Raw genomic sequence first — 24,626 nt, 5'->3', positions numbered from 1 at the left:
CAGTTCTAGCAGACAGGATATCTCCATTTATTTATTTAGTGGAAACCTCTTTACCAATCTCCTGATGCACCCTCTGTAACTCTCACTCAGCCTCAGCTCCTTCCTCCTGTCCTTTCAGAATCCCAACAGCCAGTGCTCCCAGTTCTAATAATTACAAGCACATCTAAACACCACACACAACAACCATCAAACTAAACACACACACAAAACATTTCCTCAACAGAGAGAACAGCAAACCCACTCTCAACCTCCCACAATCCTCAATGTGAGAAAAAAAGACAGACAGACAGGACATAAAAACCACCTCTAGTCACATAAAATCACATTATAAACTATTAACAATGTTATAAAATTACTATATATATATATATATATATATATATATATATATATATATATATATATATATACATACACACACACACACATACATACACACATATATATACACACATACATACATATATATACACACATACATACATACACACACACACACACACACACACACAATATATGAATAAAATAAGGTAAAACACATCTTAAGAGAAAATTAAACATGGATCACTAAAGCATCACCACCAATTTCACACCAAATATCGTTAACACACCAAGTCGACAGAGAATTGTCCAGACTGCAAGTCAGTTTCCAAAAGAAGTAAACAATCTACAGCCAGGCCGGCATCAGCGCATGCAAGAGCCCCAGCACATCACGCCCCTCTACCCTGGCCACTCTGTTCTGTTGGGGTTTCAAAACGGCCAGTTTCACATGACCCTGCACAAAGTTAGCCATGGATTAAACCTGTCAAATGTGAGCACTGTATCCTACTCTGAGCAAACAGGGGCTTGACGAAAACCAGTCCCAAACCACTGAAAGCTGGAGGAGTGAGGTGGGCGAGGAACCAATTGGGGAAATGTATTGAAAACTGAAACACGGTGTCTGAAGCCGAACAGAAAGTGCACTGCACAGACATCGCAGGGGTAGGTGCTATGCGGAATGCTCCACTACAAGTCCCAGAGCACCTAGGAAGAGGAGGTTTGTACAGCAGGGGACACAGAGTCGCTCAGGGCCAGAGCCAGCCTCCAGGCTGTACCAGGGACATCAGATTGGGTGCCCAATGCTGCACCTTGGCACACATGCTACAGAGCTGCTTCTTGATCATGGTTGCAAAAGGAACATTTACCAAATCCTTCCAGGACAACAACCTGCCTGGTTGCACAAGGATCTTGTTCATAGAAGGAGAGAGAATTAGTGAAGGTAACATGGGGTTTTCCCCAGGAGGAACAGTTCCAGCAGAAACTTTTTGCTAATAATGAGCAGCTTGCTGAGGATCTGCCACACGGAATTCAGTGAGAACCTTGCACAAAAAAGTGCCCAGTCGTGAGCAGCAAGAGTGGTTGCTGAGTTCCAGCTTGACCAGCTAGGAAGAATCAGGTGGGCCAGGGGAAAGATGGAAAACAGGATTCAGAAGGAGAAAGTTTCAGCAGTAAAAAGTGGTTAAAACACAGCAGCTCTTCCAAGAGCCATAAACTGCAAAACGCCTGGTTCTGTCGTGCACCTGGCAGAAGTTGCCAGGCATTAAAAGACCATTAAAGACTGGAGGCGAATCTAGACTCTGCAGTCAACCAGGTGTCAACAAAAATAGGTGAGACTCAAAGTTCATCCCCCCACAGCGTAATGGAGGAGAGAGAGGACAAGGGGCTTCCAGACCAGACCAGATGCATCATCCTGATGACCTGATCCATGATTCTCTGGCCCTGTTCATAGAATATCAGGGTTGGAAGGGACCTCAGAAGGTCATCTAGTCCAACCCCCTGCTCAAAGTAGGACCAATATAGTATAATAGATAGAGATATACATATCTTATAGAACTGGAAGGGACCCTGAAAGGTCATTTAGTCCAGCCCCCTGCCTTCACTAGCAGGAACAAGTACTGATTTTTGCCCCAGATCTCTAAGTAGCCTCCTTGAGGATTGAGCTCACAACCCTGGGTTTAGCAGGCCAATGCTCAAACCACCAAGCTACTGCTCCCCCATAACTAAAGGATCAATCCCCAACTAAATGGCAGGAATAGCAAAGCAAGGTGCAGCCAGCGGGAACAATTCAAAACAAGTTGTTAAAATATGCCCCTGAATCCAGTCCAAAAGGCCCAGGGGAGGTCCACATACACTAGCAAGTGCTACAATATTGAGGCCACAAGATTGTTGGCAATCAAAACCTGTCCCTGAATAGAGGTTACAGGAAGGAGCCTTGCACCTTCTCTTCAGCCGCCTTCCAGTTCCTTAACATAATTGTTCAGATCCAAAACAGACCCCCGGACACCACCTCCCCAGAGGAGCCCCAGTGCAATTATAGAGCCAATAAAGGGGAAATGTGACATTACCAAGAGGCTAGTAAAATAGAAATGTCTTTGCCCAGTTAATGCAGACACAAGACGCCTGTTCGTACCCTTGAAAACCAGTGCAAAGTGCCTGTGGGCCCGCGTCAGATGTGGGGAACACAGAGATGTCATCACCACAGGCTGACAGAAAAACTGGGAAAAGCAGCCAGCCCCCCCTGCACAGAAAGGTCAGTCAGACTGCTTCCAAGGAGGTGCGGGAATGGCTCCAAACTCAGAAACCAAAACATCCCAGACCTAGGAAACCCTTGACAAATGCTTCGAGATGCCGGGAAGCAGCAGCTCAGAGCCCCATTGATCTTTCAGACGCTAAAAACATTACAGTGCAATAAAGAAATATATGAGGACAGTGCTGGCCCAATCCCAAAGCCTGTAACGTTTTTAGAACATAACTGAATAACTCTATCCAAGCCCTTCGCCTGGTCCATAGAAACAAGCCCCACAGCCAGATTACCAAGTTTGCTAACAGTAAAACATCACAAATTAAGAATAAATGATCCTAACTACTGTGGTTAGGAATACAATGTGTGTGTCACAGAGTCCAGACAGTCCTTCAGCTGTGTAGCTAAGGTGCTAGATAAAATCTTATAATCGGAGCAGAGAGGGGAATAAGTCTCCGATCCATACATCGCAGAGGTCCCCCTTTTTGAGAAGCACGGTGATCACTGCCCAGTGGCAGCATCTGGATATACTTCAGCACCCGGATATACTTCAGCACCCCTAGAAAAAACTGAGGACCAATAAGATGCCAGAAATCTTTGCAGAATTGGGATGGCAGCCCACTGATCCCTGAGGCCTTGCCTGTAGAGAGCTGCGGGACTGCAACAGAGGGCTCTGGTAATGACAGCAGGGCAGCCAGGCACTGTGCAGCTCTCCGGGCAGACGAGATAATCCCTGATGCAGCTCTGCCATTACCAGCATGTCCCAGGCTTTGGGGACATACAGAGAGGTGTAAAAGGAAACAGCTGCTTTCCGGATCTCAGCAGGGTCAGTCATCAGACGACCACCTGAAAGCTAGAAACAAGAAATTTGCTGATGGTCTGTAGTCTTTTTTCTCCATCTCCGCCCCTTCTAGCTTTTTTCCCGCCCCAAGCATGGCAGGCAGGCTGCCTTCAGCGGCTTGCCTGCGGGAGGTCCCCGGTCCTGTGGATTCGGCATTCCCACCGCCAAATTGCCGCTGAATCCGTGGGACCGGTGGACTTCCCACAGGCAAGCCACCGAAGGCTGCCTGACTGCCACCCTCGCAGTGACTGGCAGGGTGCCCCCCATGGCTTGCCGCCCCAGGCACGCACTTGGAGCGCTGGTGCCTGGAACCACCGCTGCCCACAAGACAGCTTGGAGAAGCACCGTGTCAAGCAGGTGGAAAACACCCAAACAAGGACCCCGCCCGGCTTCTTCTCTTCCAACATGCACCTCAGGCGTCAATACTTGTCCGTTGGAGTTTGGGGAATCTGCACAGGCTTGCCATGAAGGCCCAAGATATCCCATTCTGGGGTGCTCACGGCCTGAGGCAGGAACTGTGCGGCAGCCTGGGTGTAAAGCTGAATCTGGAGTTGCCTGACAGCCCACTACGAATGCTCCCAAACCACTGTGAATAGTGGGGTGAAATCTGAGCCCTTCACTATTTGGGTATTAAAGCACCGGTGGGAAGCCCAGGCAGGAAGAGGGAGATACACTTAAGAGGCCCAGTGACTATCAGACAAATGAGTGGGGGACATGGAAGAGCAAACAGGTAAGTTTGTCATAAACTGGTAATGACAGAAACCCCACTGGGTGAGGTTTGAAGGACTGACTCCTGCCAGACAACTGGTGGAGTGTGTGGGGGGAGAGGCAGTATCTCTGGTAAGCTTTTAGCAGGTGTGTATGTTCATTTATTTATTTTTAAATATGTTCTCTCTGTAATGTTTTCACCTTAAGAATAAGTGTTTGCTCAGAAAGCTTGGGGTGGCACCGTATAACTGCAGGCTATCATGCTGTTCAGAGCAGCTGACGAAAAAGCTGGGTACAGATGCCGGCCTGCTGGGAATATTGCAGTGTAGGCAAGGAGTTGTGTGGCCAGGAAAAACCCCGGTGAGGAAGGAGAAAGCAGCAGGTCTCTGCCCAAGTGAGGTGACTGTGAGAAGCCAGAAGCCTAAGCATGGGCCCTTTCCGGCCCAAGGAGCAGGAACATGGGACAGTTCCCTGAGTTGCGACAGAGATTCGATAACAGAACCTGCACCCCCTGCCAGCTATTCACACAGGCTGGGGAAACCCTGGGCGATGCTTTCACAGGAGAACAGAGGGCACAGAGGAGCCACAATAGTTAAAAAATTCCCATGCCTTGTCACTGGCCCATAGTAATTAAAGAGAAAAGGGAGGAAATCTGAGGAATTTTGGGTTAGTATTCACAAATGAGAGAGGAAAGTGGGAAAATGTGAGGATTTTATACAGGGTGTATAAAAATTGATGATTTTAATTTAATATTTTAATGTTATTTAAATCAGATTCTTTTGATTTTATTATTTAAATTATGAGTTTTTCTTTAAAAATAATAAACCTGTTTAAAATGAATTCTGAATTTAATATACAATATTTGAAGGCCTAAGCCTTTTATAATCTCTTCAAACATTTAAACAACAAATAAATATGATGAAGCCAGGAGCCTCTATCAAACACTTGACATTAAAGGCTGCTTTTCTGTGTAAAGAAAAAGCATCTAACTTTTGAGGTCAAGCTTTATAAATATGGCACAGAAGGTCACGTTTTGTATTAAGAGCTCAATCCCGTGGGCACCAGGGGCTGTTCCACTGGGTGCCATAGGCTGCCAAAGTCATCACAGGTGTTGGGACAAAGCCTCTGACTCAAAGAAACACCAACAAGGAATGTCAGAGGAAGTCTCTTTCAGACATATTTGAACATTTTCCCAGGCTGACATGAAATAATCAGTTTAATTCACTAACTAGAGTTAATCTCTCTGTTTAATAAATCACTTAGTTGTACATGTGAAACATGTTTTGATAAAAGTTTATGTATCCAAGACATTTAAGATTATTTAGTTTAATACAAATAAATTTTATTTAGACCAAAAACAAAACCAAACCGTAAACAACTCTCCCCCCCCCCCACCAAACCAACAACTACTGCAAATGGAAAAGTTTATATCCAGGCTTTCCACTGGTTTATTAAAATCATTATTTAAATTGCTACTTTAAATTACCGTGATTTAAATCAATCCACCTTGATTTTATATCTATGATCAATAATAGCTCAAGAGGCAAAATGAGCAATTTATCAATATTTTATAAACAGAAAGGAAAAGAGCAACAGCAGCAAGAATTTTACTGTAATACTCAAGAATGTGAGAACAGGACAAAATCTAATGACATTTTTATGTTAATATTTTATATTTAGATTGCCAGGGGTGAATCTCAAGAGCATATTAAGTTAGTAATATAACTTCAGAGAAAGTGGGACAAATTTTTGTTGGGGGGGGGGTATTTTATATCGATCTTTAGGAATTAGGGAGGAAAAAATGGATCAAAAAATAAATATTTTAGAATCGGAGAGAAAAACACCAAGATATGAGGGAGATTCAATAGTTACAGGGGAAAAGTTTGAGGGGATTCAATAGGAGCGTTCAATAAACAATCAGAAAGGGACGGTTCCCTCCACCCCCACCATCCACATGGGGAGCAGGGAGCCCTTTGTGTCACTGACAAGGGAGGGGGAGTAGCGCAGGGGATGAGCAGGTGGGTGAGTTGAGGGGGAAACAGCAGCTGGGAGTGGATCCTCCACCTGAGACATTGGCTTCCCCCTTCCCCTCCTGTGCCCCTTTCAGGCCCTGTTGCTGGCAGAGACCGGCCACCCCACCGTCCCCACCCCAGAGCCAGCCGTGTTTCAGGGCTCTCCCAAACAGCACCCAGTACCGCCCCCCATCCCATTTGGGCAACAGTTTCCCACCCAAACAAGGACAAACTGCTGCAGATAGAGTGGGCAGGAAACTCTCCCCATCTCAGGATATTTTAAATGGAGATTTGAGAAACAGAAAGAAAATGGGCTAATATCTGGGAGGGTAAAAGGTGAATCGTTTGAGAAAAAAAGAGGTGGGAGGGTCAATATGGATTTGATAAACATATTTGACCATTAGAGAGAAAGAGGGAAGAAGTGGAGAGAATTTTTTCAAGGTTTGAGGGGAAAGTGACAAAAATCAGAGAAGATGCAATTAACACACAAACACACACACATAACTCCCCCCAACACACACAGTTAACCCCCCCCACAGAGATAACACAGATAACTCCCCCCGACATACACACACTTACCCCCCTCACTTCTTCCCCTGCTCTTCACCCCCTGCAATCTCCTGCCTGCTCGGAGACAGTTCAAACCCCCAGTCCACACTTGCAGGGTGTCATGTTAGTCTGTATCCACAAACACAAGGATGCAGCTGAAGAAATAGGGGGTTTTTTTACCCACAAAAGCTTATGCCCAAATAAATCTGTTCCTCTTTAAGGTGCCACCGGGCTCCTGGTTGTTCCAGTTCCCACGCTCTGTCCCATTTTTCATCCCCCCACCCCAGACAGGCAAAGGGGAGTGGGGGCAGCTCAGGAGCCTCTTCCCCCACCTGCAGCCCCCGGCTTTGCCCGTGGGGCGGATCCTGCCCAGGGCTGCAGCCAAGTCTCTGTTGCCCGGGCAGCTCCGACACTCTCCGGGCCGATTCCCACGGGCTGCGAGACTCCCTGGGACAGAGAGTCACTTTCCTGCCCGTCCTCAGCGTGTTTCTCACTCACCTGCAGTCTGCAGCCCAGGGCGCTGGTCCCAGCTGGAGCAAGTCCCCCTCCCCACGCTGGGCAGGGAGGGGTTAATGAGGGCCGCCCCCCCCAGCACAGGTCCCATGGGGGGAGCAGCAGCTGCTGCTCAGCCCAGGCTCCCGGATCAAAATGGAGGTAGCAGCGCCTGGGATTTTCGGAGCATCCACGCCCAGGTAGGTGTCTGGTCTGTGGGCTTTGTGCTTCCTGCTGCCCGCCTCCTTCCTCCCAGCACCCAACGCTCAGCGCTGCTCCAGCCCCTTCCTGTGTCACCAGCCTGGGCTGGAGCCTCCTCTCTGCTGCTTGGGACCAGGTCCCGGGAGCCCAGCCAGAGAGAGTGAATGCCCTGGGAATGGGAAAGTGTCTCACCATCCCTGCCAGAGAGGGGGAAAGGGGTGAGACAGGGAAACAGGAGAAAGAAAGGAGCAGAATAAGGAAAAGTTATTTACTTGTTCCCATAATACAAAAACTAGGGGCCACCAAATGAAATTAATAGGCAGCAGGTTTAAAACAAATCAAAGGAAGTTATTCTTCACAGAGCGCAGTCAACTCGTGGAACTCCTTGCCAGAGGAGGTTGTGAAGGTTAGGAATATAACGGGGTTTAAAAGAGAACTGGATAAATTCATGCAGGTTAAGTCCATGAATGGCTCTTAGCCAGAATGAGTAAGGAATGGTGTCCCTAGACCCTGTTTGTCAGAGAGTGGAGCTGGATGGCAGGAGAGAGATCACTTGATCATTGCCTGTTAGACTCATAGACTCTAGGACTGGAAGGGACCTCGGGAGGTCATCGAGTCCAGTCCCCTGCCCTCATGGCAGGACCAAATGCTGTCTAGACCATCCCTAATAGATATTTATCTAACCTACTCTTAAATATCTCCAGAGATGGAGATTCCACAACTTCCCTAGGCAATCTATTCCAGAGTTTAACTACCCTGACAGTTAGGAACTTTTTCCTAATGTCCAGCCTAAATCTCCCTTGCTGCAGTTTAAGCCCATTGCTTCTTGTTCTATCATTGGAGGCTAAGGTGAACAAGTTTTCTCCCTCCTTCTGATGACACCCTTTTAGATACCTGAAAACTGCTATCATGTCCCCTCTCAGTCTTCTCTTTTCCAAACTAAATAAACCCAATTCCTTCAGCCTTTCTTCATAGGTCATGTTCTCAAGACCTTTAATCATTCTCGTTGCTCTTCTCTGGACCCTCTCCAATTTCTCCACATCTTTCTTGAAATGCGGTGCCCAGAACTGGACACAATACTCCAGTTGAGGCCTAACCAGCGCAGAGTAAAGCGGAAGAATGACTTCTCGTGTCTTGTTTACAACACACCTGTTAATGCATCCCAGAATCATGTTTAGGTTCACTCCCTGTGGGGCACCTGGCATTGGCCACTGCTGGCAGACAGGACACTGGGCTGGATGCATAGGCGTGCGCAGCACATTTCATTAGTGTTTGGACCCAGGGAATTTTATTTATTTATTTTTTTAAAGGCGAACATCATAAAGGTTGGGGTGCGAGAGGGAGTGCAGGGTGTGGGAGGCGGTGCGATGTGCAGGAGGGGGCTCAGGGCAAGGGATTGGGGCAGAGGAGGGGTGCAGAGTGCAGCAGGAGGCTCAGGGCAGGGGGTTGGGGTGCAGGAAGAGTACGGGGTGCAGGCAGGGGGCTCAGAGCAGGGAGTTGGGGGTGCAGGAGGGATGCAGGGTGCAGGCAGGCGGCTCAGGACAGGGAGCTGGGGTGCAGGCAGGGGGCTCAGGGCAGGGAGTTGTGGTGCAGGCAGGGGGCTCAGGCCAGGGGGTTAGGGGGCGGGGTGCAGGAGGGGTTTGGGCTCCGGACTGGCACCGCTTACCCGCAGTGGCATGTTCCCTGCCTACCCTGGTCCCATGCTGCGCCGCTCACCACATCTCTGCACGGCCGCTGGGGGAGGGAGGGCACAGGCCTCCGCGCACTGCCCTTGCTGCGCCTCCAGGTACCTCCCCCAAAGCTCCCATTGGCCGCGATTCCCTGTTCCCGGCCAATGGGAGCTGCAGGGGTCAGTGCCTGGAGCAACACACGGAGCCCTCTGCCCAAGGACATGGTGCCGGACGCTTCTGGGAGCAGCGCAGGGCCTGTGGCACCACGGGGGGCAAATCCCACAGGCTGGACCCCGTGCACACGCCTATGGCTGGATGGACCTTTGGTCTGATCCAGTATCGCCATTCTTATGTTCTTAGAAGGAAAATAAGTGTGTATGGAGGGGAAGAAAGGCTCCCAGAAAGATGTAGCAAATGACATCTGAGGCCTTTGAGAAACTACATAGATAAAATATCACATAGCCGCAAATATTAAGCACCAAAACACTTTGGGACAACTGCAATTGTTTTGAGTGTACAAAGAGTATTAACTTTGGTTTTATCAAATAAAAGGATTGTAGGCCTAATGTCGATAGATAAACTTACTGAAAACTTTCGAGCGTTAGGATGGCTTGTTTAGTATTTGTACCAGAGTTTGAAAGAAAATAACAGGTGAACGCTCTAGCTTATCTTTACGATCCCAGTCTTTCCGATAACAAATACACCCTCCATCCACCTGTATTAACCTGCCCTGCCCTTGGCATTTCCACTGTGGGTTGCCCGAGGCACAGGGGAAAGGGGTGGGGGTTCCTGGGGTGATGGGACTACAGGGGGTCATTGCAGCCATGGGAGTGCCACTCTGGGGGGCAGGGTCCATGAGGATGTGACTGTGAAGGGAGGGCTGTGAAGGGGGGAGCTGTGGGGTTCCTTTGTGGGAGGGGGCTGTGAGAATATGGTCACTTCCAGGCACCCCCTGACATGGGGGTTTACTGCCCCCCTTCCCCAACGGGTGTTTTAGGGGCCCTAGATCCCAGCATGGAGCTGCCGCCCCTACAGGGTCCCTGGGGGTCACAAAGGGGTGTTGAGAGGTCACTGGCCCATCAGGCCTGGGGTGGGGCAGGAGCCCCCGAAACAGCCCTGTTGGGACTCAGTGGCTGTGGAAAAACACTCCCAGCAGAGGTAACACATCTGGAAGGGGGGGTGGGGTGATGCAGGTCAAATGCACCTACAGCAGCCAGCCAGGTGGGTCGTGGAAGGAATGGGGCAAGAACCTCCTCTGGCCATGGGGGGACGCTGCACCCAGTCAAGTGGTGAGCTGCCTCCTGCCCAGGCTTGGCTTCTGGGGATGGCAGTGAGCAAGCCAGAGTCCCCCCATCCTCCCCCGGCATGCTCTGAGTGGACCCCTGTCCCCAGACGCCAAGCCCGGGCAGGGAACAGGCTGCCATTTCTCCCTGTCTCCCAGGTAGCTGGCTACCTTGCACTGCTCAGCAACTGGGAGCCGCTCCATCCCGCTCCATGCCAGGGGCCTGGCTGCCAGGGAGAGCAGCCAAACATGCCAGTGCAGGGGGAGGACAGAGCCTCCCTCTCCCCCAGGTAATGTGGGACTGGGGAGGAGACAGGTGGGGAGGTCATGTGTCCTCCCCAGGATGGGGAGGTGGCAGTTGTCTCTGACTTCCAGGACCGGGGATTTCCAGCTGCATTCAAGTGTCAGACAGGAGCAGGAGGAGCTGATGCTTTAGGAAAGTCGGTGGGTGTTGGCTGGAGGGAAATGCCCAGAAATCAGCAAGGTTGAGTCTTTATCCTGGGGCGTACCCCAGAGCGCTGCTCAGACAAGGCTGAAGTGTGGCACCAAACCGCTGCCTTTCCTGATGGTCGGCTCAGTGAGCAGCCGGGTGTCCTCAGGACCAGGCTAACCCTGCAGGCCCCAGAGGGTCTCAGGCTGGGAACGCTGCTCCCCAGAGAACTGCCCTGACTCCCTTCTCAGCAGCAAAGAAGTCAATTCCCCCTCACCCTGGAGCTAAGGTCAGAGCTGGGGGTTTCTCCTTTCACTCCCGCTGGGAGTGCAGGGTCCCCGGGGCGTTCCTGGAAGAGCCTTTGGAACGGAATTGGGGACACCGGCCTGTCAAGACAGAGAGCTCAGGTTCAGACTAAAATTGGTTTTTTACATTTTTTAATAATAGGATCTAATCCTTCAGTCCCAGTGTCACCATGGATAGAACTGAGTCAGCCTGGCAGGGGAAACCAAGCAGCTGTTTGGATACAGGAGAGGGGGATCAATCACCTGGCAGTCACTGCCCCAGAGGAAGCTTGTTGTGTTACATTCCTTGTGTCCTGGCGCCATCGTGTGGCCATTTCCTCCCCCCTTTTTGGTGAAAAGTTTTGTTATTTTGCACAGAAACTTTATGTCCTCAGCAGACCCAGGAGCGGGGGCTGCCTCCATGTCCCACACACCCACTAGAAGGTGACAGACGAAGACCCTTAAAACCATCTGTCAGTCCCTCTGGGAACCTGTCTCTGCTCACAGCTGCCAGGCTGCCTCCAGCCCCCCCCACCTCCTGCTCATTAGCGGTGCTGCAATGAATCATTTTGCTAGTACATGAGAAATCAAGGAGAATAGGTTTTGCCAGATGCATTGGTGGTATAGTGGTGAGCATAGCTGCCTTCCAAGCAGTTGACCCGGGTTCGATTCCCGGCCAATGCAGTAATAAGTTTTTTTTTTCTTTATTTTGCCTTCTCTGGAATTGGTTTAATTTCAGTCACATTGTGTGATGATCACATTCTCAATGGAATGAGAGAATTAATGTCCAAAATCCCAGCAGGTCACTAAATACGCAGCGGGCAGGACTATGCAGCCAGCTGTAGGAAGCACGAAAGCTCATGCTCCAAAACGTCTGTTAGTCTATAAGGTGCCACAGGATTCTTTGCTACTTGTGGGAACATGCATCTGTATGTAGCTCCTTGTCTTCAATGTTATAATTCCAGCGGTGTGAGGTGTTTGTATCACGCTCAGGCATGATGGGGAGAAAGGGGGAAACACAGTTTTTGCTGCTACAGATTCTTTTGAGTTCCAATAACAATGACATAAAGAAAACTTAAGTGCCAATGTGGACACAAGAACAGATGGCCAGCAGCAAGTTTAGCCTTGAAATTAGATGAAAGTTTCTAATCATCGAATATCAAGTATCAGAGGGGTAGCCATGTTAGTCTGGATCTGTAAAAGCAGCAAGGAGTCCTGTGGCACCTTATAGACTAACAGACGTTTTGGAGCATGAGCTTTCGTGGGTGAATACTCACTTCGTCGGATGCATGTAGTAGAAATTTCCAGAGGCAGGTATAAATATGCAGGCCAGAATCAGGCTAGAGATAATGAGGTTAGTTAAATCAGGGAGGATGAGGCCCTCTTCTAGCAGCTGAGGTGTGAAAACCAAGGGAGGAGAAACTGCTTTTGTAGTTGGCAAGCCATTCACAGTCTTTGTTTAATCCTGAGCTGATGGTATCAAATTTTCAGATGAACTGAAGCTCAGCAGTTTCTCTTTGAAGTCTGGTCCTGAAGTTTTTTTGCTACAGGATGGCCACCTTAAGGTCTGCTATAGTGTGGCCAGGGAGACTGAAGTGTTCTCCTACAGGTTTTTGTATATTGCCATTCCTAATATCTGATATGTATCCACTAATCATCAGAGGAAGCAGTAGGAGCAAAAAACCTAACTGGCTTTCAAGACTGAGTTTGATAAGTTTATGGAGGGGATGGAAGGATGGGACAGCCTGCAATGGCATGTGGCCGATCTGTGATTGCTAGCAGCAAATATCCCCAATGGCTGCTGATGGGACACTAGATGGGGAGGGATGTGAGTCACTACAGAGAATTGTTTCCCAGATGTCTGGCTGGTGGGTCTCACTCACATGCTCAGGGTCTAACTGATCACCATATTTGGGGTTGGGAAGGAATTTTCCCCCAGGTCAGATTGTCATAGACTCTGGCTTTTTTTTCTCCTTCCCCCTCAGGAAGCAGGTCACTTGCAGGTTTAAAACTTGGAGTCTTTAAACTATGATTTGAGGACTTCAGTTACTCAGCCAGAGGTTCTGGGTCTATTACAGGAGAAGGTGGGTGAGGTTCTGTGACCCGCGATGTGCAGGAGCTCAGACTAGATGATCAGGATGGTCCCTTCTGACCTTAAAGTCTATCAGCCTATGTTTTATAGTAGAGGTAGGCAAACTATGGCATGGGTGCCGAAGGCAGCACACGAGTTGATTTTCAGTGGCACTCACACTGCCTGGATCCTGGCCTCCGGTCCGGGGGGCTCTGCATTTTAATTTAATATTAAATGAAGCTTCTTAAACATTTTAAAAATCTTATTTACTTTACATACAACAATAGTTTAGTTATATGTTAGAGTTATAGAAAGAGACCTTCTAAAAACGTTAATATGTATTATTGGCACCAGGGCTGGCTCCAGGCACCAGCGAAGGAAGCAGGTGCTTGGGGTGGCCAATACAAAAAGGTGGCACTCCGTCCGGTATCGGGGCGGCACCCCGGGTCTTTGGCAGGAATTCGGCAGCTGGTCCCTCCGTCCCTCTCGAGCTGCCGCCGAAGAGCTGCCGAAGAGGGAGAGAGGGAGCGAAGGACCAGCTGCCGAATTGCCACGGAAGAATGAAGTTGCGCAATATTGAACTCCTGCCCAAGTGCCACCGATCGGCCTTTTTTTTTTTTTTTTTAACTTTTCTTCTCGCCACTTGGGGCAGCAGAAAGCTGAAGCCGGCCCTGAGTGGCACGCAAAACCTTAGAGTGAATAAATGAAGACTCAGCACCCCATTTCTGAAAGGTTGCCGACCCCAGTTTTAGAGTGATCAGTAACTCAAAGCCATCGAGTGTCTCGTCTCCAGCTGCTGAGGGTATTTGCTACGGGCAGTGGCTGATGGGCCACATGCCATTTTAGGCAGTCCCATCATACCATCCTCTCTAGAAATTTATCAAGCTCAGTCTTGAAGCCAGTTGGGTTTTTTGCCCCCACTGGAGGCTGTTCCAGAATTTCACTCCTCTGATGATTAGAAACCTTCATCTATTTTCAAGCCTAAACTTACTGATGATCAATTTATATCTACTGGCTCATTACTAGTGGGGGCATGTGACAGTGTCCGGGAGGGAGAAAGAAAGCCTGGAGAACTGACCATGGGACCCAGAGAGATTCCCTGTTGCCCGACCTCCTGTCTCTGGGAGGAACCAATTGGAATTGCCTTTGGGAAGCTGCTGCTAATAACCCAGTGTTCCATTTTAATAAGATTAAAGCCTCGTCACACCCAGAGCCACAATCATGGAAATAGCTTTGTCCTGCTATGTTACCAGCACAGCAATGAAGTGAATGGACCCGAATCCCTTTTCGGAGTCAACACACACAGAGGAATCATGGGGCTTTTCATTCCGGCACCAGCGAGTGGCCGTTTTGTTTCACTTGTTTCTGCTAAAATCTTTAGTGTTTTGTAAAGAAATGTTATGTGCTTGGGAGAGACCTGGGAGCAGAGGCTGCAGTCATTGAATCTACAAAATCCTAAAGCAAACAATAAAAGATAAGGATTGAAATGTTCCCCAGGTTCTTCGGTTCCAACGTGCCTCCTGCTCAGCTCCATCCTAGCCCTCGGTAGATGCTGATTCTCTTCGCCCCAGCTGGGCAGGGTGTTAAACCCTGTCACTCTGCATAGGGTGACCATAGTTCCCAAAGCGAAAAGGGAACACCACGTGGGGCTGGCCTGAGCTTCTGGCCCAAGCCCTGTTTCCCCCCACTGCAGAGCTCTTGTCTGAGCCCAGCCTGCTCCCCCTGCACGGGACTGGCTTTGATCCTTACCCAAGCCCTGCTCCCCCCTCCATGCGGGGCTGGCATCACTTCTCACCAAAGCCCTGTTGCAAGCCCCCTGGGCTGGAATTGTTGCTTGCTTCCCCCCACTAGCAGTGTGTGCCCCACTTTTCTGTCAAAAGTTGGCATTGGGCCCATTTGCTCCTGCCAGCTGATCATCAGGACGGCTGGACCAGGGCTTTAAAAAGGGACTGTCCTGGCCAAAATGGGACATATGGTCACCCTAACTCCCCAGTGCCTAGTTCACATAATGCTGAGGGACTTCAGCTCCTCTGTGTCCCTCAGAACCCACCCCCATTCCCCTAGACTTGGGGTGTCTGAGCACCGGGGCTCTGCATGGAGCTGCCATTCACCTGACCCTCCCTGGGTCTCAGCTTTCATTTACTCCAGGATTTTCTCCTCTCCATCAGCAGCAGCATCCCAAACCCATTGTATGGGCCTCCTGTTCACTCAAGGGGGCCGTGTCCCTGCAGGGCGTAAATCACCCACAGCTCTGCTCTCTACGTATTCACTCTGTGCTGATGGGACCTTTCCCTCCAGGACTCAGGGGTTCCCTCCTTCTCCGTCATTAACCGTGATCCCAAGAGGCACAGGGGGCAGGAATCGCCATAGAGCCAAGGGGATTTAGAAGCACAAACCCCACTGACCTTCCATGAGACTGATGTGTCCCTCCGGCAGTGAACAGGAATTATTGAGCTTGTGCAGGGAAAGCCCAGTACATACTGAGTCCAACCCCTTATCCCATTAGATCATCACAGCTGTTCAGGACAAAAGGATCTGGAGACACTAAGGATTAAACCCAGGGCCTAATGCAGGGGAAGGACACACCCTACAACTAAGCTATGCAGCCCTCCCTGTAGGACACACCCCCAGTCCTGCTTTTCCCAGCACATCCTGTGGCCACAGGGAAAGCAGATTCTCCTCCCCACCCCTGAGGACCCAGCACTCTCTCCTGGGGTGGGGCTGGGGGGTTCACAGGGAATGCCTTTGCAACAGGGCCACATCTTGTGCAGCAGAGGTTGTGCCCTGGACTGAAGATACAGAGACACAATCAGCCTCTACCCTGCATGGGAGGCAGCCTCCCAGCCCCCATGCATGCCTGAGCTGGGTGGCAGCAGTGGTGTGGGGATCCAGGGGGCTCCCATTATCCCAGGATGAGCCCCCAGTGCTGGAGACAGGAAATGAAACAAAAAATGGGGTCCTGGCTAGCTCAAGCCAGCCTGGGGCCTCCTATTGCAGAGTCATGTACTCCATCACCCAACTGCAGCTCCCTGTCAGCCAGCATTACTGTCACGCACCACCTCTGCCCAGCTTACTGCTGTTCAGAGACTGCAGTAGCCTGAGTCTGCTTTTCAGCAGCTGACGCTTGCTGTGGAGGCCCCACATTAATAACCATTTTCAATATGAACTTACCAAAGACTCTATGGGAATATTTTTTGGGGAAAAAAACCCCTTTGAAAATATTAAATAAAACTCCCTTCCCCAGAGAGTCCCAGGAATCTTGAAATCCCATGTATCAGGCGATGAACATGGAGGTGATTGTGGTATAAACACCGTAGACGTCTCTGGCGAGATAAGAGCCCAACTTCATATAAATGTTGGAGCCGTGCCCTGCCCTGAAATAGTGACAATTTTAGCGTAGGGAATCTGGGGAATTATTAGACTAAAGCATATGTGCAAAGCATGCGCTCTGCCACTGCGCTCCCTCTGTACTCCCCATCCGGCGCTGGAGTGGCAAAATCTGAGCGTTCCTGCTTAACAGAATTTATTGGCTGTCTAGTTGCATCCTCTGTGCCAACAGCTATGGGAAGAGCTGTTTAATCCTTGTCAGCTAGGTAACTCGCAGGGACGCCATGCCTTAAAGCAGTGGTTCTCAAAGTTTTGGGCCGGCTTTCACACAGCAAGCCTCTGAGTGCAACCCCTCCATGTAGATGTGCAGACTCACCCTTGCGGCACCTCCTGCTGGTTGTCCTCAGGAATTAGCTCACTGCCAGCCAGGAGCACTGTCTGCAGGCCCGTGATCTGCCTGTCCTCTGGCCCTTGTGCCCCTCCCTGGACCCTGGTGCCCTTTTAACTGGGGTGCTGCTCTCTGGCAGTACCCCTCCATTCTGGGTCTCCCCTCCCTGGGGAACCCTCAACCCACTAGCCCCAGTCTTGGCTACTGCCCAGTCTCCATCTAGCCCCTGTTCACTGGGGCAGACTGCAGCATCAGCCACTCATCATAGGCAAAGGGGTTTGGACCTGCTGCCTTTGCCTACCCTTGGAACCTCCAGTACTGCTTGGCCTTATGCTAGGTCACAGCCAGGGGCTTTTCAGGCTGGAGCTCCCCAGCTCTGCTCCACTCTAGATACCATATCTCTAGCTTCTAAGCAGCCAGATCTTTCTCCCAGTAGAGGGAAACTGTTTGCCCCGGCTTCCTTGGGCTTTTTATACAGGCCAGCTGTGGCCTGATTAGGGTGTAGCCCAGCTGCGGCTGCTTCCCCAATCAACCCAGCTTTTAGAGCTGCAGTGTTTAAGCCCTTCTTGCCCCAGCCACAGCCCCCTCCTGGGCTGTTTTAAGCCCCAAAGGGCAGGAGCGGGTAACCACCCCACTACACCTCTTAATAAATTAAAAACACTTTTTAATATATTTAATACCATTATAAATGCTGGAGGCAAAGCGGGTCTTGGGGTGGAGGCAGACAACTCATGACCTCCCCCATGTAATAACCTCACAACCCCCTGAGGGGTCCCAACCCCCAGTTTGAGAACCTCGGCCTTAAAGAGACACAACCAGTTCCTATTAGCATGTCTGAACTACAGTTCTTCTGATTTCCAACTACCAATTTCTGCATCCCTAAGGCATCACATGCATCAGAGCTCACTAAGAGATCACATGACATGTCCAAAGTGTCTCGGGGTCTATTCACAAGGCTGCTCTGCTGCGTACAGCCCGAATCCATCCTTTCCTCTGAACCTGAGACACTGGCAGGTTTCAGATCAGCATCTGTGTCAGTCCACATCCGCAAAAAGAACAGGAGTACTTGTGGCACCTTACAGACTAACACATTTATTTGACTGTAAGCTTTCGTGGGCTACACCCCACTTCATCAGATTCACAGAATGGAACATATAGTAAGAATATATATATATACACATACAGAGAACATGAAAAGGTGGGAGTTGCCATACCAACTCTAAGATAAGCTATTATCAGCAGGAGGAAAAAAACGTTTGTAGTGATAATCAAGATGGCCCATTCCAGATAGTTGACAAGAAGCTGTGAGGATACTTAACGTGGGGAAATAGATTCAATGTGCGTAATGACCCAGCCGCTCCCAGTCTCTACTCAAGACCAAGTTTGAATAGTTTGCAAATTAATCTGGCTTGCAAATTAATTCTAGTTCAGCAGTTTCTCGTTGGAGTCTGTTTTTGACACTTTCCTGATTCAAAATTGCCACCTTTAAGCAGGGCCAATGCAAGGATGTTTCACGCCCTAGGCGAAACTTCCACCTTGCACCCCCCCTGCGCCCCCGCCCTGAGGAGCCCCCTTCCACCGTGGCAGCTTCCGCCCTGAGGTGCCCCCCTTGCAGCAGCTCCCCAGCCCCCACCCTCTGCCCTGAGGCAGCCCCCCACCCCAGCTCACTCCTGCTCCGCGCACGAGCACCCCAAGCACACCATCGATGCTTCATTTCTCCTGCCTCCCAGGCTTGCAGCACCTAAGCTGATTGGCGCCACAAGTCTGAGAGGTGGGAGAAGTGAAGCAGCCATGGCGTGCTCAGGGAGGAGGCGGGGCAGTGAAGCAGCCGTGCGTGCCGCCCCACCCCTTACTTGCTGCAGGTGGCCCTCCCCGTGCTCCCTTGCCCCAGCTCCCTCTGCCTAAATGCTGGCAGCGACCCGGGGCAGCCGAAGATCCAGCCGCCACGGTTGCTGCCGAAGAAAATGGCGCCCCTCCAAATCCCAGTGCCGGCGGCCGCCTAAATGGTTTTACCAGCCCTGCCTTTAAGTCTGTTACTGAGTGACCAACGAGGTTGAAGTGTTCTCCCACTGGTTTTTGAATGTTATGGTCCTGATGTCAGATTTGTGTCCATTTATTCTTTTGCGTAGAGACTGTCCAGTTTGGCCAATGTACATGGGAGAGGGGCATTGCTGGTGCATGACGGCATATATCACGTTAGTAGATGTGCAGGTGAATGAGCCCCTGATGGCGTGGCTGATGTGATTAGGTCCTATGATGGTGTCACTTGAATAGATATGTGGACAGAGTTGGCATCAGGCTTTGTTGCAAGGATAGGTTCCTGGGTCAGTGTTTTCGTTCTATGGTCTGCGGTTGCTGGTGAGTATTTGTTTCAGGTTGGGGGGCAAGGACAGGCCTGTCTGCCAAGATCTGGGAGAGTGAGGGATCATCTTTCAGGATAGGTTGTAGATCCTTGATGATGCACTGGAGAGGTTTTAGTTGGGGGCTGAAGGTGACGGCTAGTGGCGTTCTGTTATTTTCTATGTTGGGCCTGTCTTGTAGTAGGTGACTTATGGGTACTCTTCTGGCTCTGTCAATCTGTTTTTTCACTTCAACAGGTGGGTATTGTAGTTTTAAGAATGCTTTATAGAGATCTTGTTGGTGTTTGTCTGAGGGATTGGAGCAAATGCAGTTGTATAATCCCATGTCCTTGGGTGCAAGGTACGGGGGGAGGGGCGGGTTACTGGGGACCCCATGTGCTGAAGGTTCATGATGGGGGCCAGGTTACTAGGGATCCCATGTGGTGGGGCTGTGTGGTGGTGGGTGGGATTACTGGGGAGCCCCAGTCTCACAATCCATAGTGGGGGGTGGGGTTACTGGGGAGCACATGTGCTTGGGGTGCTTGGTGAGGAGGCATGGTTACTGGAGACTTCATGTCCTGGTGAGCATGGTTTGGGGCTGGGTTACCTGGGCCCCCATGTGCTGGAGGTGTGTGATGGTGGGCAGGGTTACTGGGGAGCCCCTGTTTCAGTGCCTAGTGGGAGGCAGCGTTACTGGGGACCTTATGTCCAATGTGTATGGTTACTGGGAACTCCGTTTCCCAGGATGTGTCATGGGCCCTGGGTTCCTGGAGACCCCGTATGCCGAGAGTGCATTGCGAGGGCCTGGGTTACTGGGGACCCCATGTGCTGGGGGGTATGGTGAGGGGTAGGGTTAATGGAGACCCCATGTCCCAGGGTGAATGGGGGAGGCGGGATTATTGGAGACCCCATATCTCAGGGTGCACAGTGGGGGTTGGTGTTACAGGGGAGCCCCTGTCCCGGGGAGCATGGTGGGGCTGGGATTACTGGGGGCCCAATGTCTCAGGGTGTATGGTGAGTGTGTGGGGGTTCAGGACAGGCTGGCTATGGGGGTGCTGGGGTGTAGATGTCTGTGCGCTGGCTCTCTGGAGAGAAACTGGATCAAATGAATGCTCTATCTTGGCTCTTCAGCGGGGGGTGTGCAGGCTGCAGGGGAGGGTCAGATTACGACCATCTCCCTAGTAATGCAGCACTTCTTGAGCCAGTGAATCTCAGGAGGACAACATGCTTCCCAACTCCAATTCACTCCAGCTTGGGAGGCTCGCTGATCTGCTGATTAAACATATGTCTACACATAAGCCACTCTAGCATTTCAGTGCCGTCACTCTGCTGACAGCCAGAGTCCTCCCAGCGGCATAGGGGTAATCCCCCTCCCCGACGATCATACACTGCTATAATTACATCGCTTGTGCATGGTCACACAATGCTCCTTGTGTTGGCAGAGCTGGTCCACGGTTGGTGCTCTAGCATTGAGAGAGTAGCGCACCATGTGTCATTATCCCACCATGCAATTTGCCACCTTGTGCCGCTAGGAGTTGTGGGAATGGGGAATGGATCGCAATGCATCAAGGGTGCAGGCTCATCGTTCAATGATTCAGTTTTTTGCTGTCCCATCATTCAATGGGCTTCCAACTACGTTTCATGCCATTTTTCAACAGCCTCCCTAAACTGTGCGCCCATCGTCTCTGCCTGAAAGCATGGGTCCTGCACTGCTCACCAGTCTTGTGATGTGTTATGAACAAAACGTGGCTGATCTTGAAGTATTTCCTGAGCTGTGAATTTGACTAGGAATCTTTGATACCTTCCCTGCTGTGTGTCATGGAAAGAAACAATTCCAGATTACTTTTGGCTTTCATTGAGCAGTTGCACACAGTGGACTTGTTCCTATTGGGCTTGAGAAACAAACACTGAGAGGTGAGATCGCATTGTTATGCAGGTATGGAATGACAAGCAGTGGCTTAAAAATTTTCAGATGTGCAAAGCCACTTCCCTGGAACCGTGTATGGAGCTTGCCCCTGCCCTGCAGTGGAAAGACACCAACATGAGAGCTGCCCTCTCTGTGGAGAAGAGTGTGGACATCGCTGTGTGTAAGCTGGCAACTGCAGACTGCTACTGGTCAGTTGTGAATCAGTTTGCAGTTTGGAAGCCCTCCATGGGGGTTGCAGTCATACAAGTGTGCAGGGCCCTTAATCACATCCTGCTACGAAGGACTGTGACTTTGGGAAAAGTGCATGCAGTATTGCATGGCAGTGTGGCAATGGGATTCCCTCACCGTGGCAGGGTGATAGATGGAACGCAATATCACAATTTTGGCCCCGTACCATCTTGCAAGGGAGGATCTCAATAGAGAGGGCTACTTCTCTAAGGTATTGCAGGCACTTGTGGATCACCAGGGTTGTTTCACGGGATGGTCACGGAAGGTGAATGACACACGCATCCTCTGGAACACTGGCCTGTACAGAAAAATGTAAGCAGACACTTAATATCCAGACCAGAATATTCCACTGGGGGATGTTGAAATGCCCATAGTGATCCTGGGAGACCCAGCCTACCCCTTACTCCCATAGTTCATGAAGCTTTACACCGGAAACCTTGACAGCAGCAAGGAGCACTTCAGTAATAGAGTGAGCAGGTGCAGAATGACCATTCAATGTATGTTTGGCAGATTAAAGGCACACTGGTTCTGCCATTACGGCAGGTCAGATCTCAGGGAGGAAAATATTCCCATGGTCATAGCAGCCTGCTATGCATGGCATAATATTTGTGAAGCTAAGGGGGAAAAGTTTCCCCAGGGGTGGCACATCGAGTGGATCGCCTAGCGGCTGATTTTGAGCAGCCAGATACCAGGGTATTAGAGGCACACAATGTGGGGGCTATTTGAATCAGGGAGGATTTGAAGCAGCATTTTGACAATGAGCCCCAGTAATGAGTCTTTCTGTAATAAATTCAGCCAGGCTTTGTGTACTTATCACCCGGAATGACCCCAGTGCTGGATCTGCTCAGTATTTAGGGAGAGGAAGCTGTGCAGTCCCTGCTGTACTCTAGCTGTGGGAATTTTGATACCTAGGGGCAGATTTCTTGAGGCGTGCGTGAAAAAAGCTACACTTGGGACACGGTGCAGTGCAGAGCAAAGATCAAGAAGCTGAGACAAGTGTACCGGAAGCCAAGGCTTCGCTCCGGTGCTGTGCTGAAGACCTGCCACTTCTATAAGGAGCTGGATGCTATCCTCAACTGTGACCCCACTTCCACCACCAAGAGCCCTGTGGATACTTCAGCAGGACTGGAGCCGGCAGAAAGTGGACCTAACCCAGAAGGCAAAGTCATTGACGAACAGGGGTAGTTAAACAACAAAGTGGAGCCCATGGCGGGGTCACCCGGTGATGCATTGTCAGGAGCAGTTCTCCACTCTAGAGGTGTCTAGACAATCTCAGCAGTTGCTGAGGAGACCCCTGGTAAATGGTTTTGCTTTGTGAAGTGCAGAGCGGGTTGAGGGCATAGAAATGTAAAAGCTTGCCTATGTTTCTGCATGCTGGACACTTCTCTATGCAGCCAAGCATTACAGCGGAACAGGATGTTGATGTACACCGAGATTTCATGTGAATCCTCCAGAAAGATCTCTAGGAAACTTTTCTGGAGGTACTTGCCAATCCTCTGCCAAAGGTTCCTTGACAGAGCTGCTTCATTCCTTCCCCCATTGAAGGACATTTTCCCGCACCATTCTGCAATCACTTGCACAGGGACCAAAGTGGCACACAGGAAAGCAGCATAGGGACCGGGTTGGAAGTTGCTAGCATGTAGTAGATGTACCTATGCTTCCCTGCTTACTCTCAGGAGCAAGATATCTGCTACAATGTCCCCCCCACACACACACACCTGTGGAAAAGGGTAGGGAAAGTTAGAATAATGTCCCTAGTTAACTGCACAGCGACCTTTTCACATTGTTTTTCTCCCCATGTACAACGCTCTTTGCTCCAGGGTAAATTCACCATGCTTGGCATGTTTGCTAACCTGTGTGCGTCTCAAGGGTGAGAAAATGATTGGTATGCTATGAGGTGTATTTTACTGTACTGTTTCAATGTTGTGTGTATACTTAACAATCATGCTTCTCTTGTTTTGTTCCTTGTGCTTCTGCAGATGTGGCCTTCAGAGGCATCTCCTACTGACCGGCGGAGTGCCTCTGCTACATAAGAAAGCACCCAAGACAGAGAAAGGAGCACATGTTCTGGGAGCTGCAGCAATACTCTGATGCAGAAAAGAGGTAACACGTGGAGTGGAGAGAAATTGAAAGGCAAGACAGAAAAGAAAATGAGTCGTTTGTTAAGGATGCTACTGAGAGGATGATTAAAATTATGGAGGAGCAAACTGAGATGCTGAAGTCCTTCATAATGCTCCAGACTGAGCAAATATATTCCTGCCCTCCCCTTCAACACATTCCGAACTCTTTCCTATGCCATCCCCAAAATCCACCTGTGAATTCCTTTACGCTTTCTGGGACTTCTTTCTCATTCATTCCTCCCCCACAGACACCTTTTCAAATGAAAGCCGGACTTACGCACAGCTCTGAAAGTCAGCCCTTCCCTGATCCCTCCTTTCCCACCAAGCATGTGGGGGGGGGGTGTTGTGGTTTCTGTGCAATAAACATTTTTGAATGATAATCTTTATTTGTTTTCTGCAAATTGTGATAGCAGGTGGCAGCAAGACATACACTAGCAGTTTAATCATTTGCTTACTGGGCTCCTAGGCCACAACAATCACAAAGTGCTTCCTAGCAAAACTTGATTTCATTAACCACTGCAGTCCCGAGCATAGTAATATACATCACTGCTTCTCATTTTCAAAGTGTTGCCTCAAAGCCTCCCTGATGTGAATTGCCCTGGTTGTGCCCCTCTAACAGCCCTGGGATCTGGCCACTCCAAATCAGCAGCCAGGCCATCTGCCTCTGCACTGCACCCCAGCAAACTTTTCCCCCCTACCGTCACAAATATTGTGCCACATAGAACAGACGGCTATGACCATGGGAATATTTTCCTCATTGAGGTGTAACCTGCCATAAAGGCATCGCCAGCATGCAGTTAATCTGCTAAATGCACATTCCATGGTCATCCTGCACTGAGCCTACTGTTGAAACGCTGTTACTGCTATCCGGGCTTCCCGTGTACGGTTTTGTGAGCCATGGCATTAAGGGGTATGTCGGGTCTCCCAGGACCACTATGGGCATTTCAACATCCCTCACTTTAATCTTCTGGTCTGGAAAGAAAGTCCTCACTTGCAGCTTTCTGTACAGGCCAGTGTTCCTGGATACGTGCGTCTTGCACCTTTCTAGAACACCCCGTGATGATGTCAGTGAAATGCTCTCAGTGAAACACAAGAGCTGGCAACACCATAGAAAAATACTCCTTCCTATTGATTTATTATGTTGCAAGGTGGTCCAGTGCCAAAATTGTGAGATGCATGCCATCTGTTGGCCCTCTG

General features: G+C 50.0%; 1 protein-coding gene and 1 non-coding gene across 2 annotated transcripts in view; both read left to right on the top strand.

Moving 5' to 3' along the window:
- The window catches only part of LOC127039354 (zinc finger protein 436-like), a 131,216-nt gene that overhangs the window by 53,720 nt on the left and 52,870 nt on the right, over positions 1-24,626 (top strand). The gene's annotated exons all lie outside the window — the stretch shown is intronic.
- Positions 11,642-11,713, top strand: TRNAG-UCC (transfer RNA glycine (anticodon UCC)). The gene has a single exon. It is a non-coding gene; the product is annotated as a tRNA-Gly (tRNA).

Source organism: Gopherus flavomarginatus, chromosome 23 (genome assembly GCF_025201925.1).
Source record: "Gopherus flavomarginatus isolate rGopFla2 chromosome 23, rGopFla2.mat.asm, whole genome shotgun sequence".
Taxonomy (NCBI): Eukaryota; Metazoa; Chordata; order Testudines; family Testudinidae; genus Gopherus; species Gopherus flavomarginatus.
Note: the sequence above shows the minus strand (reverse complement) of the source record. Positions and strands in the feature narration are given on the sequence as shown.